At 51.9% G+C, this 16,785-nt stretch overlaps 1 protein-coding gene across 4 annotated transcripts in view; it reads right to left on the minus strand.

Annotated features, from left to right (window-relative positions):
• TSPAN18 (tetraspanin 18) overlaps nucleotides 1-16,785 on the minus strand; it is a 187,779-nt gene that overhangs the window by 52,045 nt on the left and 118,949 nt on the right. For 3 of the 4 annotated variants that reach the window (XM_082628839.1, XM_082628836.1, XM_082628837.1), the window contains exon 3: nucleotides 13,008-13,149. The exons of the other annotated variant lie outside the window; for it this stretch is intronic. The gene's annotated coding sequence lies outside the window, so the exon portion shown is untranslated. The remainder of the gene's footprint in view (nucleotides 1-13,007; nucleotides 13,150-16,785) is intronic. 4 annotated transcript variants of the gene reach the window in all.

A 16,785-nucleotide genomic window follows, 5' to 3' on the forward strand; every position in this document is an offset into this window, starting at 1 on the left:
GTGTTTAACTATAGTCACCACGCTGTGCATTACATCTGCTGAATTCATTAATCTTTTAGCTGGAAGTTTGTATCCTTTGACCAACATCTCCTCATTTCCTCAACCTGCCAGCACCAATCTGATCTCTAGTTCATGAGTTCAGCTCCACTAGATTCCCCAAATAACTGAGATCATACGGTATTTGTCTTTCTGTCTGATTTATTTCACTTAGCATAATGCTTTCAAGGTTCCTCCATGCTGTTGCAATGGTGAGATTTCCTTCTTTTTTATGGTTGAACATAAATATCTGCTATTACTATATGTGTGTACTCATTAGGTTTTTTTTAAAATTAATTAATTTATTTATTTTTGGCTGCCTTGGGTCTTCGTTGCTGCGTGCAGGCTTTCTCCAGTTGCGGCGAGCAGGGGCTACTCTTCGTTGTGGTGTGTGGGCTTCTCTTGTTGTGGAGCACCGGCTCTAGGCACGCGGGCTTCAGTAGTTGTGGCACGTGGGCTCAGTAGTTGTGGCTCGCCGGCTCTAGAGCACAGGCTCAGTAGTTGTGGCGCACAGGCTTAGTTGCTCTGCAGCATGTGGGATCTTCCTGGACCAGGGCTCGAACCCGTGTCCCCCGCATTGGCAGGCGGATTCTTAACACTGCGCCACCAGGTAAGTCCCTCGTTAGGTTTTCACAGTGTCTAGACTTGCAGCAAGGATGGACAGGGGTTTCTTCCACCCCTGAATTTAATGCTAAATGTGGCATAATAGCATCCACTAATATAGCTCTTACCACATTCCAGGCACTGCTCTTAATGCTTTATACACATTTACTCAACCTCATAGCAACCCTCTGAGGTTGGTGTTTGCTATGCACTGAATTGTGTCCCCACAAATTCATATGTTGAAGTTCTGACTCCCCCAGTGTGACTGTATTTGGAGATATGGCCTTTAGGGAGGTGAATAAGGTTAAATGAGGTCATATGGGTGGGCCTCTCATCCAATAGGATTGGTGTCTCTACAAGAAGAGGTAGAGACACCAGATTTCTCTCTCTCTCTCTCTCTCTCCCTGTGTGCACACACAGAGCAAAGGCCATGTGAGGACACAGTGAGAAGGTGGTTGTCTGCAAACCAGGAAGAGAGGCCTCACCAGAAATCAAATTCACTGGCACCTTGATCTTGGACGCCTTGACTCTAGAACTGTGAGAAAACAAATGTCTGCTGTTTAAGCCCCTAGCCTGTGCTATTTTGTTATGGCAGCTCTAGCTGACTAATAAGGTGTAATATCATTCTTAATCCCATTTGACACATGAACAGTGAGCCATGGTGAACTTAAGGGACTTGTCCCAAGGTCACACCTGGGGGAGTGGCAGAGCTGGGATATGAACCAGGTATTGGCTACCGAGTCCACACTCAACCACTACTCGAAACTGCCTCCAAGTTCAAGGGCATGGGCTGGGCATCCCAGAGGTAGGTGGCCAGGCCTGAGCAGCATGGACAGTCTACATCAAGGAGAATGGATGGAGGAACTTGGCACATCTCAGTCATGACTTTTAGGCTGCTTCCAAGACTTGCCTGGTATGCTCAGCATCCTGAAGGCTGGTGGTGGGAAGACGGACTGACCACATCTTGTGTGGCTGCAAGCTGATTGTGGCTACTGGGAGGCCATCTTCAGCCTAGCCTAGAGCCAGAGCAACTCCGCAATGGAAAAGGTTCCCAGGTCAGGTGGTAAGCTCCCTGGCCCTGAAGGTATTCAAGTACTGTTGTTGGACCACCACTTACTGGTGATGTTTGGGGAAGAATGAACAGCAAGAGTAGATATTTTCAACAGTTCTCCCCAGCCTCAAGCAGCTGTGAAATATTAGAAGGGCTGGCAGTTAAAACAGTCCCTGGAAAAAACTCTTCCCACCCAACTCTGCCTGTTAATTCCTGCTCATTTTTCAAGTCCCAGCTCAGACATCACCTCCTCCAAGAAGTCTTCCTTAACTCTCTCTCCCACCTCCCCATGTCCAGGTTGGTGGTCTGTGTGAGTCTTATTGGCAAAACTAGAAACAATGGGTGGCAGGTACAGGGAGAGAGTTCACCCTGATACAAAGATAAGTATCTCCCATCTCTCTGAAATCTGAGAGGCCCAAGGTTTAAATCCTGGTTTCCACTACTTCCTACCTTTGGGTGAGTGCCTCTACCCCTCTGAGGTGCAATTTCCTCAGCTGTAAAATGATTTCCTCTCAGAGGACGGAACCTAAGATCAAAAGACATCAACAAGGGCTTCCCTGGTGGCGCAGTGGTTGAGAGTCCGCCTGCCGATGCAGGGGACACGAGTTCGTGTCCCGGTCCAGGAGGATCCCGCGTGCCACGGAGTGGCTGGGCCCGTGAGCCATGGCCGCTGAGCCTGCACGTCCGGAGCCTGTGCTCCACAACGGGAGAGGTCACAGCAGTGAGAGGCCCGCGTACTGCAAAAAAAAAGACATCAACAAGCTTGGCACTTAGCATACGATCAGGATATGCAAGTTTCCTTCAGTCTCTGGGGGAGTAGTGAGCTGCCCGACACTGGGTGTATTCAAGCAGATGTCAGAGAGTCATAGCGTGGGATTGGGTACAGAGGATTTCTTTCTTGCACTGAAGTAAAGACTGCACTCAGTGTCCTTATGAGTTCTGCCAACTCTAAAAAAGCACACTTACAACTTGGCCTTGGCTGGCTGTGGGAAGATGGGCACATCCCTGAGTGGATATAGTCTCCACCCACCTTCACCAGGCTATAAAAACAGGAGTCCACACATGGTGCATGGTTCCCTTTATATGAAATATCCAGAAAAGGCAAAATTTACCATAGAGACCAAGAAGAGTAGATTCGTTGTTGCCTGGGGCAGGGAGTGGGAATGGGAACTGATAGCAAGTAGGAACCAGGTTTCTTTTGGGGGTGATGGGAATAGTCTAAAGTTAGATTGTAGTGCTGGTCGCACAACTTTGAAAATTTACTACAAATCATTGAATCATACCCTTAAAGTTAGAGAATTTTATGGTGCATAAATTTTGCCTCTCTAAAGCTATTAGAAACAAAAACAAAACACCCACCAATAAAGCAGGATTCCAGAGGAACCAATGGTGCGGTTGAGGGTGATGCCCACACCCCGTGGGAAGTATGGCAATAGTAGGTTGAGGTCAGAGGTCATGAGGCCTGAGGTCCCCTCCAGTCTCCTCCACCTGCGGCTTCACATTGGCACTTCCTTGTTATCTTTTGCTCTGTAAGATGTGAGGAAATGGAACAGACCCACTAGCCGACCTCATTAAAAGCCTGCAGTGAAGCCCAGGTGATGTGAGGAGGTGGGATTCTTCAGAAGCCTGAGGGGCCGAGGGAGGGGGCATGAGGGAGGAGGCCTGCAGGAGACCGGCCTCCTGGAAGCCTTTGGTGACCAGCACTGGGTGGCAGCTCAGGGCACCTCGTGGTTCGGGGTCTCTGAGTTAAGATAAAAGCCAAGGACTTGGCCTGACCTTGTTTGTAAGACACCGGTGGGTCCACTTGAGGGAGGAGGGGATGCAGCCAATCATCTGCTGAGCACCTACTACGAGCCAGGGAGGGGTGGACGTTCACCCTGGGGATGTGACTGGCCATGGGGCCGGGAGACCAGCAGAGCAACTCTGTCTGGGCACCAGGCCTATGCACTGTGGAAAGATCTGACTTGCTCATGGTGGTAAAGCTGTCTGGTTTAAGCTTCTTTGTAAATGAGAGGTGGGCATTTATCAAACCCATTTAACGTGAAAGGAAACCAGAGCTCTGGAAGCTACGTCACTTGCCTGAGGCCACACAGGAAGTAGCAGAAGTAAGATTGGAACCCAGGGCCTATGTAAAGAAGGAGAATAACTTCCAGAGTGATCTGAATGAATGTTGATCTCTTGCTTAGTAGTGAGCTCCCCATTGCTAGAGGTATGTAAGCAGAGGCTTAATGAATACTCTCAAGAAGTCCAAACAGATGACCTTGAAAGCCATCCCAAGTCCAGTTAGTTTGTGAGGCCACACATCCTTGCCGGTCATTTTCCTTGAGAGTTAAATCTGGACTGAGGGTAAAGTAGAAAAGCCTGAACCATTTCTGAGCCCCGGAGGGAGGGGACCTACTGGGCAGGGCCTGGCTGGCACCTCCTCCGCTGGAACCACAGCTCCTCTGAGCGCTTGCCACACACCACCACTGATTGCTGCTTGGGGCTAACATGATACTTGAATACACACAGGCCAGGCCATGGCAAGCATCACCGGGCTCCAGGCAACTGCACTTCAGCCTGAACTAGCCCCAGAATTGGGGTCACAGGAAGCAGGAGATGCCACCCCAAAGCTGCTGCTCAGCTGGGCAAATGGGACCCTGTCTGGCCCTCTAGCCAGCAGCTTATTTCACACCTGCCGCACCTCTGCCCTGTGGGGGCACCCCACCCTCCCTCTCCCTGGTTCTGGCCTCCCCGAGGACTCAGCATCCTCTCAGCTCTGATTTTCCACAGGATGAGCTCATCAGAGGCCCCTTCCCAAACAAGAGCCCCTGGCCTGCGAGAGGCCCCAGCTCCCTTTCTGGTTCCTGCCTGGCCCTGGGAAGACTGAGAGAGGCTGGGGCCTCTGAGGAGGGGGCTGGTCTGGGGGCTTCCCCTGCCACCTCCTCTCCAGGGGGCTCCCCAAGCCAGCACTGAGGTGGGGAGGCCAGGGACCCTCCTGACCCCCATTGTCATCCACCTTAGGGCCCCTCCCGGCCCCTCCCAGCCTTCACCCTGTTCCACCCTCAGAAGGAATCTCTGTTTGCCCTTACCTGTGTTGGTGTCTTCACTTCAGACCTAGATCCCAGACATCCAGGGGGCACCTTAGTCTCCTCTACCCCAGAAACAGTAACTAGAGTCTTTGGGGGTGGAAGGCGTGAACGCAGAGACTCAATGCAGTACAAGACAGTTACAGCATCCTTTCAAGGTCCCAATGTTCTAGCAACAGGGCAGGGCTCCTCCATGACTCAGGGTATTCCAGGGTCTTCTCTCCATCCACTGCAGGCTCAGCCCTGCCCTCCAGAAGACAGCCTGTCACTTGCTGCGGTCCAGGGGCCCCACACAACCATCCATCCTCCCCACTATCTTTCCTCTGCATAAACCCTTCCATGGCTCCCCAGCGCTCCTGGGGAAAAGCCCAAACTCAGAGCACAAGAAGCCTATTGATTATGCCCTCCCTTCCCCCACGCCCTCTTCTCACTCCACTCCAGGAGCACCACCTGTAGCTCCCTGAATGCTTTGGCTCTACCACGCCCCAGGGACTTTGCATGGGCTGATCCTTCGGCCAGGAACCCGCTCCCATCCCCCAAGTTACACACAGATTTCTTTGTCCACCTTTAAGTCATCCATAATCCAAGCCTTCCCCAGCACCTCCCCCTTCCAGCGTGGGTTCCTTCACTCCTTCTACGTGTGACTGCATCATAGTGTTAGACCCCAGCCACCTGCCTGTTGTTCTCAAACTTGAGCTTGCATCAGAATCCTCTGGAAGGCAGCAGAGGACACAGGCAGGGAAGTGCAGGCTGTTAGAAGGTGGCTAGGGACGAGCAGTTGTCTCACCAGGAACATGGAAGCTTGGGCTGGACTGAGCCCTGGGGCACCGTGACGGAAGAGAGGGCCTGGGCACATGGCCAGACATGGTGTCTACGAGCCTCTCACTCCAAGCTTAGCCTGAATGTGGCACCTCAGGCCACCGCCCAAGACCTCCAGGACACAGAACACTGGAGACCCTCAAGGCTCAGAGCAAACCAGAGCCAAGGACACACAGGCCACCATGGCTCCAATAGGACCACTGTCCCCTCCTGACTGCGTACCTGTCTTCTGCTCTTTAAGGAGAAAAAAAAGGAGAAAAGTTCCAGACCTGGGAAGCTCCACATTCAAAGAGAGTGTTGCTGGGGAAGTGGAGGGAAAGAGCTGGAAGATGGCAGAGGGTGGGTTGGGGGACATTTGCTTTTAATTTTTTTTTTTTTTTTTTTTTTTTTTTTTTCGGTACGCGGGCCTCTCACTGTTGTGGCCTCTCCCGTTGCGGAGCACAGGCTCCGGACGCACAGGCTCAGCAGCCATGGCTCACGGGCCCAGCCGCTCCGCGGCATGTGGGATCTTCCCGGACCGGGGCACGAACCCGCGTCCCCTGCATCGGGAGGCGGACTCTCAACCACTGCGCCACCAGGGAAGCCCTGCTTTTAAATTTAAATCCTTTCAGATTATTGAGATTTTTAAGGAGCACATTACTTCTGTAATAATAACTTTCAAAAATAATTTTTGTCTTAAAAATGCAAAGCAGTCTGCAAAAATCTGTTTGGAAGAGAGAAGTTTATGGCCCATTAGCTTAAGGGGTCATTAACTACCTCATCATCATCTTTTCTTGAGCATTTACCAAGTTCCCAGAGCGCCGCTCCATGATTTAACACCCATTATCTAATCTAATGCTCATCACAGCCCTATGGGTTGGAAGCTATTAGTACCATCATTTTCTAGATGAGAAGAGAGAATTTGATCGAGACTAAATAACATGCCCAAGGTCACCCAGCCTTGGAGCAGGGGTCTGAACTCTCGTGCGTCTGACAGCCGGCAAGGTCTCGTCCTTAGATCAGGGTACACACTGTGCTGCCTCCTGAAACTGAAACGGAGGAACGGACAGGCCCCAAAGCCATTCGTTTTGCGTCTACTCCACTGCTTGAAAATCACTGGTTTTGCACAGGAGCCCAAATCAAATTGTCACAGAAAGACAAACCCAGGGCCTGGCGTCACCAACCACCTTGGAAATTTGGACCAAGGCTAGGAAAGCGTGTATGACAGTGAATCCACTGTAATCCAGCCACCTGTCTAACCACTCACCAATCCCTGACTACAAACCCTGGCATGCTCAGCTCTGTGCTGGATGCTGGAGACCAGAGTGGGTGAGATGCCCTTGGCCACCAGGAAAGGACCAGGTGAGCACAAGGCAGATTGGACCCCTCAGCACCTTCCAATTTGCCAGTTTTGCATCCTCCAGAAAGACCCCAAACCCTTTGCAATTCAGGATCCAAACAAACATTACAGGCGGTGAGAATAAAACACAACCCTGTAGTCCATGCTCGCTGGTAGGCTTCCTCTCTCGAATGCCTTCGTTTGCATAAGGCCGAGCCTGGTCTTGGCAGTCCAGTCCGTCCCGTTGGTCCAGGGACAATGCGAGACCAGCTAAATATGGTGGGATCTCTGGCATTTCATCCCTTAGCTCCAAGATGGAAAGGAAGGGGTTATACAAAGGCCCAGGAGCGATGGGAGGCGGGGTGGGACTTCTCCCCAGGGCTCCAGTCTGCAGACTTTAGTGCACTCCTGTTGGCCCTGAGCTCCTTTGGCCAACGGTGTCCATGACGCCAGCCAGAAGGCAGAGGCTGCTCCAAGCGCAGCCTGAGCTGCCGAGAGCAGGCAGCTTGGGTGCCCCATTCAATAGGATCCCACGTGCATTTCAGAGGTCCCGGCACATGGCAAGTGCTCAATAAATGTTTGATGAATGAATGAAGAAATGTGGTTTTGAGGAAGGCAGCTCTGCCCCCATTTGGAGATGGGAGGGGTGTGACTCTCTGCCCCAGCACCAAATTTTGGGGGACATGGGCTTAGGCTGCCTTGCAGGCACCTATACAAAGACTCTGTTGAGGACTCCTCCCACAGAGTTAGGAAAATGAAAATATAAATAATAATAATACCAGTAGCATCAGTGCTATCACTAAGTACTGACCCTCTGGGCAGGTGTGCTGTCAAGCACATTATCTCAGTTATTTCATTTAATCTTCACATAAGTCCTGTGAGACACAGAGTACTATTACCCCCAACTTACAGATGAGAAAACTGAGGCTCAGAGGGCCAAGGCTGTAGTTCTAGCAGAGTTGGGATCGGCACCCAGGTCTAAATTGGAATAAAAGTTTAAAGCTGGAAGGGGCCTCCCCCCCCATTTCACAAAGGACAAACCACAGCTCAGGGAGGCTGAGGTCACCAGTAACACAGCTGGGACAAGAATTCGGGTGCCCCTACTTCCAGCCCAGGGTCTGCCACTAGGCCTCCTGCTTGCAACACTGTAAGTGAAAACGATTTCTAAGTTCTGTAAAGAACCTCGAGATGGGAGGATTAATTATTCTTGGTCCCTGTGCAGCACCATCTTTTCTAAAGGGCCCCTCCAAAACTCCCTCTCCTGGGCTTAAAGGGAAAACAGAAGAGCCACTCAACTCTAAACCTAGCCTGTGATTTAAGGCAGCCTTGAAGATGGCCACAGGCCTGTGTGGCCAAGCCTGGAGGACTGCATGGAAGAAGCTGACTGCCTTCATCTCACTTCCTGCCTGGCACAGTCTTCCAAGCTCCAGGGCTCCCATCTCCAGGCCTTTGCTCTCACTGTTTCTTCCTCCTGGGATGCCCTCCCCCAGCATCCTCGCCTGTCTCATGTCCTACTCACTTTTCAAAGCCCAGCTCAAATGCACTGCTTTCCCTGCTTTCCCACCACTGTCACCACCCCAAAGTGACCTCTTGATCTGGTCTTGGAACCTCCAAGCCTTCCTTTATATTTCTGCTCTGAACCCTCCCATTCTCTACCTCGAATGACAGGATTTACTTTCATGTCTGTCTCCCTTATAACAGGCTGGCTCCTTGAGGGGCTCTCAGCGGTGGTCTCTGAGGGGCTGCTGAATGAACAGAGAGGGGCTGGGAGTGGAGAGGTTGGCCTATTCTTTTTGTTGACTCGTGCACACCCCTGACTGGGTTTGCATACAGATCTCAAACTGTGGCCTTCCCTCCCTCTCCAGGACCCATCACCACCTGCATCTTAAACTCTAAGTCCTAGAGGGTGAGGACCAAATCATTCTAGTGTCTCTGTAGCATCAGTCATAAGTGGGGGCTTTAAAAACTAGTGTGGAAAATAATTAAGTGATGAACATCCAGCAAGTCCAGCTGTGGTTTGGCATTGGATGAGGGGTGGGGGGCAAGACATCCAGAGGAAGGGTCCTGCCCTCAGTGGATCTCACAGAGGAGACAGCAGGGATCCCAGAGGGCAGCGACCATTCGGCTTTGCCCACTCCCAATCCCCAGCAAATAAACAGTGCCTGGCACACAGTACACGCTCAATAGCCAACGACTGAAGAAATAAATTAATACGTATTGACCCAAGAGCAGTGAGCATCCCATATAAGGCAGGGTGGTGCTGAACGCTGAGTTGGTCTACATGCTGAGTCAGAGCTGCAGAATTCGCAGGCTAGAGAGATGGAGAGAGAGAGAGAGACATGGGTGCAGGGCCAGGAGGTTTGTGGTTGACCGAAATCAACAAAGGACAGATCTGACGAAGCACTTGGCCACAGTTGCCTGGGAGGTAGCAACATACACTGCGGTTTTCCATTTTTTTTCCTGCAGAGCAATCTTTTTTCAAATGAAATCATACACCGTACCCTAAATGCATAACAGAGCTTTCCCGGTGGATGTCAGCTGGGGCTATGAGGCTGGCCTGCAAACCAGCGGACTCTTGGGGCCGCTTCTGCTTGACCAGTGACGGCCTCCTCTCCTTCCCCTTCCCTCGGAGAGGCCCCAGGAAGGTGGTGGCTGAGGGGAGGCTTGCGGCCCTGCTCCGAGCCTCATAGGCCAGGTCTTCTGGGAGGCCATTTAGGACAAATAAATGCTAAAGTGGCTCAAGGAACTTTCCCCAGCAATGAGGGAGTGGGGGTGAGGGTGGGGTGTAAAGAAAGCAAAAGGCCCTCCCAGCAAGTGGAGGACAACCCAAAGCGGCCAGATAAGCAGTGACTGAAATAGTGGGGTGGCTGCTAGGAAGCATGAGGACTCACTATGGAAAGGACTTCCTGGGGCAATGCTTTTGGAAAGTGAAGCATCACCTGCAGATACATCATGTGTGTGTGTGTGTGTGTGTTTGTGTAAATCAGGCTTTCAGATAGCAGATCCACTGAAACCGAGGTGCACCTGTCAGAGAGAGTCTATCCCTTTGCTGTAAGCCATAGGAAGGACCCATTCAGGACAAATCAGCCCCCTTACCCGCTGCCATGGCTCCGATATGGAGCACGTGTTGTTTTGTCTGCTCAACATTCCTTCCTCCTTCTTCTGAAAATAGCACCTGGTTTTCCCTTTGAGGTACCAGCCCTCTCACACGTTCAGGCTGAATCCTCCCACCCATACACCCGCCCCCCAAACACAGACCCCTCAACACTGACCAAGTCTGGTCAATCAGCATAGTCCTTCCTTCTGGTTTCAATGATTGGTCAGAGATGGTCATGTGACCCAAGGCCAGCAAATAAGCTTCAACTCTGGGACTTTTGTAGGAACTCCTGGGAAAAAGAAGCTCTCCTTTCACTGGATTTGCAACGAGTAGGATGTCAGTCTGGAGCTGCTGGCCACTGCCCCACTGCCACGTGGGGAGTGCTTACTGGGGACTGAAACCCACAAGGAGAGAAGCAGAAGGCACAGACCTGGGCATTATCTGAACTTTGGACACCAATAAACAGGCCCCCAATTGCCACTATATTGGAAACCAATAAAAAACGAATAAATTGCCTGTCTTCTTGCTTAATCAGGTTTGAGTTGAGTGCTGGCTTCCAAACAATGCAGCATCTGACCTCAGTTCAGCCTTTGCCTGGCTTCTCATCACCCCATCTCACCCCACCACCCTCACCCTGTCTCCCCCTGCAGCCAGCCTTCACATCTGGCCCATCATTGGTTCCTCTGACCTCGGCAGCAGCTCCAGCCTTCCCCTCAGACCCAAGGACTGGGCACAGGCCAGCAGCCTGCTGGGCTCACCTATACCCTAGCCTTCCCAGCTGTCTGGCCCCGCCTAGGTTCTGTTTTGGCTGATCTAGTGAGACCCCTCCAGTCCGGGCTCAAATTCACTCACTCTGCCCCCATCCCTCCTTGTCCTGCTCACTGAACTTCAGTTCTGCCGGGAGAAACAGACACTACATAGTGAACAAGGGGCCTGGAATCCAGTCACTCCTGAGCTTGCAGTGGGAAGAGTTACCCCATGGCTTTGGTCCACGGCCTCAGAGAGACCTGCTATGGGCAGAGGCTGTGGGGTGTGACTGTGCTCAGTTGCCAAGCAGGTGGGGAAAGTTCCTGGATCTCTTACCTGCTGTATCACCTTGGGCAAGCTGCCCTTTCTAAGTCTCAGGATCCTCAACTTTTTTTTTTTTTCGCGGTACGCGGGCCTCTCACTGTTGTGGCTTCTCCCGTTGCGGAGCACAGGCTCTGGACGCGCAGGCTCAGCGGCCATGGCTCACGGGCCCAGCCGCTCCACGGCATGTGGGATCTTCCCGGACCGGGGCACGAACCCGTGTCCCCTGCATCGGCAGGTGGACTCTCAACCAGTGCGCCACCAGGGAAGCCCAGGATCCTCAACTTTAAAGTGGGGATCATACCACTACATACCTGACAGAAGGACAAAAATTGACAAAACTGACAGCACCAGCTGGTGGTGAGGAGATGGCACAAAAGGAACTCTCACTTGCTGCTGGTGCGGATGCAGAATGGTACAGCCACTTTGGAAGACAGCTTGGCAGTTCCTTAAACAGCTAAATATACCCTTACCATATAATTCAGCAATCATGCTCCTAAATATTTACCCAACTGATTGAAAACTTATGTCCACACAAAAACCTGCACATAAATGTTTATAGCAGTTTTATTCATAATCACCCAAAACTGGAAATAACCAAGATTTCCTTCAATAGACGAATGGACAAAATAACTGTGATACATCCAATGGGACATTATTTAGCAATAAAAAGGAATGAGCTTTCAAGCCATGAAAAGACCTGGAGGAACTTTAAATGCATATTACTAAGTGAAAGAAGCCAGTCTGAAAAGGCTACCTACTGTATGATTCCAATTATATGACTTTCTGGAAAAGGCAAAAAAGAAAGGAGGCAATAAAAAGATCACTGGTGACTGGGGGTGAGGAAGAAGGGAGGGAGGATGAAAAAAGTGTGGCGGTACCATCTTATCTGACATCTTATCTGACAAGGCAGAGGGTGCCCCAGTACCCGTTGCCCCTCCTTTCTTCATAAGAGAATTATAATTGGGCAGATGGTCCCCCAGAATAAAGACTCTATCTCCCAGCCTCCCTTGCAGCTAGGCATGCCACATGACTACATTCTGGCCAATGGGACCTGACAGGAAGTGATGTATGCACCCTCTTAAAGGAAGGAGCACCCACCCTCTCCTTTTCTGATTTCCCCCTTCTTGCTGACCAGAATGGAGAGACTGGCATGGGCCATCGTGGATCATGTAGACAAGCGATGATTAGAGCCTCCGGACAAAAGGAACTTAGGCCCCTAATGTTTTTGTATCAGAGAATCTACTTAGCTCAGAATTTTCCTTAGAGAAAAATCAACCTGTCTCTTTTTTATTTTGCATTTTTGTTCACATGCAACCAAATGATTATCCTAACAAACGCAAGGACTTTCAAGGATTGTCCTGAGGATTCTACATAATATAGGTAAAACAGCTTCACTCACTCATTTTTTCATTCAGCAAATAATAGCCAGTTTACTCTGCTGGGATCTGGGGGTTCAACTAAGAACAAAACAGACAAACTCCTGTCCTCTGGAGTCCACATTCTGGTGCAGGAGGCAGCCTATCAACGTGAGAATGAATTAACTACGGATTGTCATGAGTACAGGAATACTATTAGTAACAGCTAATGCTTCTTGCACTCTGAGCTGACTACGTGTCCTGTTCTAAGCGCTTATCCTCTATTTCCTCATTTTATCTTCACCACAAACCCAAGAGGTGGGTGCTGTTGCTTCCTCATTTGACCGGGGAGGAAGCAGAGTCACTGAAAGGTTGAGAAACCTGCCCAAGGTCACACAGCTAGTAATCGGAGGTTCAGGATTTGAACCCAGGTCTGTTGGACTTTAAAGCCTTAACCACTGGGTTCTCCTGCTAATGAAGGAAGTAAAACAGGACAGGGTGATAAACCATGATGATGGCTGCTATTAGCAACGACAAAAACAGCAAAAGCAGCGTAAAACCCCGTGCTGTACAGACTGAGCTCCCTTACCTGGGTAGCCTGCGTGGAGAAGTCTGGGAAAAGGTTGTGCCCACGTTTTTCGAAGTTCAAATTCAAAGGGTTCACGTAGCTTGGATGATGGGGTCGGAAGGTCTGGTCCCTGCAAGCTCGGGGCTGTCCAGGAGACGCCCACCTGTCAAGACAAGCAGAACCAGCTGTGACTGCCTCGTGGTGGGGACGCCATTGCTCACACTGCCCGAGGTCTCTTCTGTTTTTTTGAAATGTGCTCCGGGCCCTGAGGAGAGAGTGTGTAGGGGCAGCCAGAAGGAGCCTGGGCTTGGGCATCAGGACTGGGGAGCCATCGTCTAGGTCCCAGCTGAACTTGCCTGCAAAACATTCCAAGACACAAAGATATGTAGATGCCTGTGTGTGTATGTCCTGAATAAAAATACGCAAGTGCCACACCCACTGTGTCTAGCACGGTGCCCTTTGCAGAGCGGGAGGCTTGACACATATTTCCCCATTTGCTTTGATGTGAAACAAAATTTTATATGTCTGAGTGGGAGGAAACTCTGAGAGTTCACGCGCATTGGTGGAGAGATTCTCCCTCTTGTGAAAATGCATCCCTGGGATGCTCCATCCAGCCAGACCAATGGCCTCATTTTATCAGTGAGGAGACCGACTCCCAGAGAGGGGCAGTGACTCGCCCCAAGTCACAGAGCAAGTTGGTGTCAGAGTGAGGCCTAAACCCCAGGTCTCTCCTGACTCATCAGGGCCAGGTGCTCTCTCCCGGGCCACACCCGCCTTTGTTGTTGACAGACTTGCAACCCCTGGTGCAGCCTGGGCACAGGGTCTACTGTCTGCCTGACAGGTATGGTGGTCACAGGCCAGAATGGAGAATTGTTTCCTGACTTCGTCCAAGCCCAGACAAGGTATGGGAGGCGGTACCCACGGTGGCCGGGAGCATGGGCTTGGAGGCAGGTGGACCTCGGTCACTTGTTGGGGCAAACTCTTTCCAGGAGTGGGAGACCCTGGGGAAGTCAGGTGTCCTCTCAGAGCGTCGGTCTCCTCCTCTGTAAAACAGGGATTGTAAAAGCATCTCTCGTTGAGGATTGCAGGGAGTGAAAATGACACTCGTAAGTCTGTGAAGCCCCAGCAGAGCATTTGGTTCACAGCAATCACTCAATACATGTTAGGGAGGCGACACAAGGGAGGGTATTGTGAGTGCTGCAGGGGGAGCCGCTTTGTGTCCTCGGCAAGTCTTTAGACAAAACTCTCTCAATGCCGCCAGTGACTCATGCCCGCTGCTCCCACTGTCCATCCCCGTCTCTGCCTTCATGGACCCGCGTGGGTCCCCAACCCAGCATATCTACTTCTCCCCGCAGCTGCAACTCCCCACTTGCCCACGGGCTCCCCACACCCCAGCCCACATTTCACCAGCCAGCAAAATGAAAATGTCATTAGCACTCTGCAAGCTGGTGAGCTAATGTCACCAGACGGCAGCCAGTGCATGAGAACTGGGGAGGGGTGGAAGGCGGGGGGCGAATTCCCCGGGAGGCGTGACGTTCTCAGCTTTTCCCAATAAGGGTATGATGAAGAAATAAATCAATGGCTGCAGGAAAGAGGTGGCAGTGGAGACCGTTCTTCTAGCAGCATGCTATGGAGCTGTGCCTTTCTCCTGGGCTCACCACGGCTGCCTGTGGTCCCTGCTTCAGCCCCTGTCCGGGTGATAGATGTGTCTCAGCCTCTCTGGGCCTCCTCTTCACACATACAGCTGATGAAGAAGCTCACCGGGGGACCCCCAGCTTCCACCTTTCATTTCCACCCCAGCCCATGCTCCCTCAAACCTGCTGAGAGAAGCAGACCACCCCCTCAATTAACATGGCAGTGGGGGGAGGTTCGTCTCCTAGGAGGAGGTGGCAGCATTGAACCCCACGGATCCGCAGGCAGGCATGCTGGGTTCCAGCCCCAACACGGCACTAACTTGCTGTGAGCACTCAGACACAACCTCCCCTTCGTGGGGCCTTAGTTTCTCCCTCTGTGAATGGGGGCGCCGGACACAGCATCGGTCCCGACAACGTCTCCGAGTCAGCTCTAAATCCCCCAACTCACAGGCAGAGATGCCAATGTAAAGCTCCTTCTCTTCCAATGTCCTTATGGTACCAGCACCGATGACACCCGTGGGCACGTTAAGGCTTCCTGGAGGAGGGGGCAGGTGTGTGTGTGGAGACAAGAGCAGGGCACTGTGGGCAGGGGGCCTGAGTGAGCAAAGGCATGGAGATACCCAGTTGGGGGGGGGCACCTGGAGCCAAGGCTGCCCGACAGGCAGCTGGGAAATGAGATGGAAGAGTCCTGTGGTCAGTGCTTTCCACGCATTTTCCCATTTAATCCTAACACTGCTACCATTCCCATTTTATTGATGAGAAACTGAGGTTCAGAAAGGTTAAGTATTGAGCAGACACATGGTTGTTAAATAGCACCGATTGGATTTGAACCCCACAGTTGACTTAAGAGCAGAAGTTCTTGACTGCTGTGGGGTGCCACTGTCTAGACTATTTAAGATAGAAGGAGCACGAGAGAAATTCAGGAGCGTTTGTGTCATAAAGGCATGCAAACGAGCTCAAACGATACGCAAGGATGGGCAACACCCACGTCTGCGGGGGAGGGTGTGGGAGAGTTTAGTGTGTGAACGTGTGTACATTGTAAATGTGGGTGGCTCACTGCTGAATGAAGCTGCTGCCCTGAGTCCGGACCCAGAAATGCCGAATGGGGAGGATGTGGCCGAGTGGCCAGTGGGGCAGGGGAGTGGGCAGGCAGAAGGCCCTGGCCATCCCATGGTGGCCCAGGCAGCCCTGCTCTGTGGGCTGTGAGCTGGGCCTGTGCTCACGGGTCCTGCTGTGTGGGCCTGGCCTGCATCACTTGTCTCCAGATCCCATACTCCCCTGACTGCTGCCCAGGAGAGCAGCACATCCTGCCCTCGGCCTCTTCCTTGGCTCAGTCTCCTCCGTGGTCCCTCGGGATGCCTGTCCCAGCCGGGAACAGATCCTGTAGACTGAGCCTGGTATACACCGGTGGCTGCTGCCAGCGGGCAGGGAAGCCAGCAAGTGAGTGCACCTTGCACCCGCTGGGGACCAGCCAGACCTGTACTCCAGCCACTAGCCACTGGCTGTGTGATCAGGGCATGCAACCGGCCTCTCTGAGCCGCAGTGAACCCTCACAGAGCTGCTAAGATGACTACCTAAGGGAAAAGGCATGCATTCTGTAAAGTGCCGTGCCCACACACAGGGCTGTAGTTCGAATCCCAGTGGCCAAGATAACCCAGGAATTAGTAGAGTTCCCTAGAGAGCCATGACTGGGAATCCAGCCAACACCTTTACGTTAAGTGCCCCTCGCCCCTCCCCTGGGCCTCAGTCTCCCCATCTATAAAGCAAAGGGTCCTCAGGCTCAGATACGGAGTGGTGCTCGGCCCCTCCGTGTCTACTTTTCTTCACCCTGATTCGCTATTAACATCACAGCTGGATTTCATTTACCAGAAACCAGAAGGCCATTCATGTAGCAGTAAGCTGAGTAAATAGGGCCCAAGACAGGTAAGTTTGGATGGGAGGAGAGAGGTTTCATGGTTTCATGTTCGAGTTGCTGACTCAGAAGGAATGTGATCATTCTAGGAAGACAGAAGGAAGCATGCAGGAACAGAGGCGGGCAGAGCTGTTGGAAGTCTACAGAACTTGGACAAACTCTCTCCCCAGGTTTGCATTGGGCTGGCCCTGAATGCCGCAGAGAAGACACAAGGAGTTCTGTTTCCCGGACACCTCAAGGAGCGGGAGCATTC

This window comes from Mesoplodon mirus (genome assembly GCF_964341445.2).
Source record: "Mesoplodon mirus genome assembly, chromosome: 7".
NCBI lineage: Eukaryota > Metazoa > Chordata > Mammalia > Artiodactyla > Ziphiidae > Mesoplodon > Mesoplodon mirus.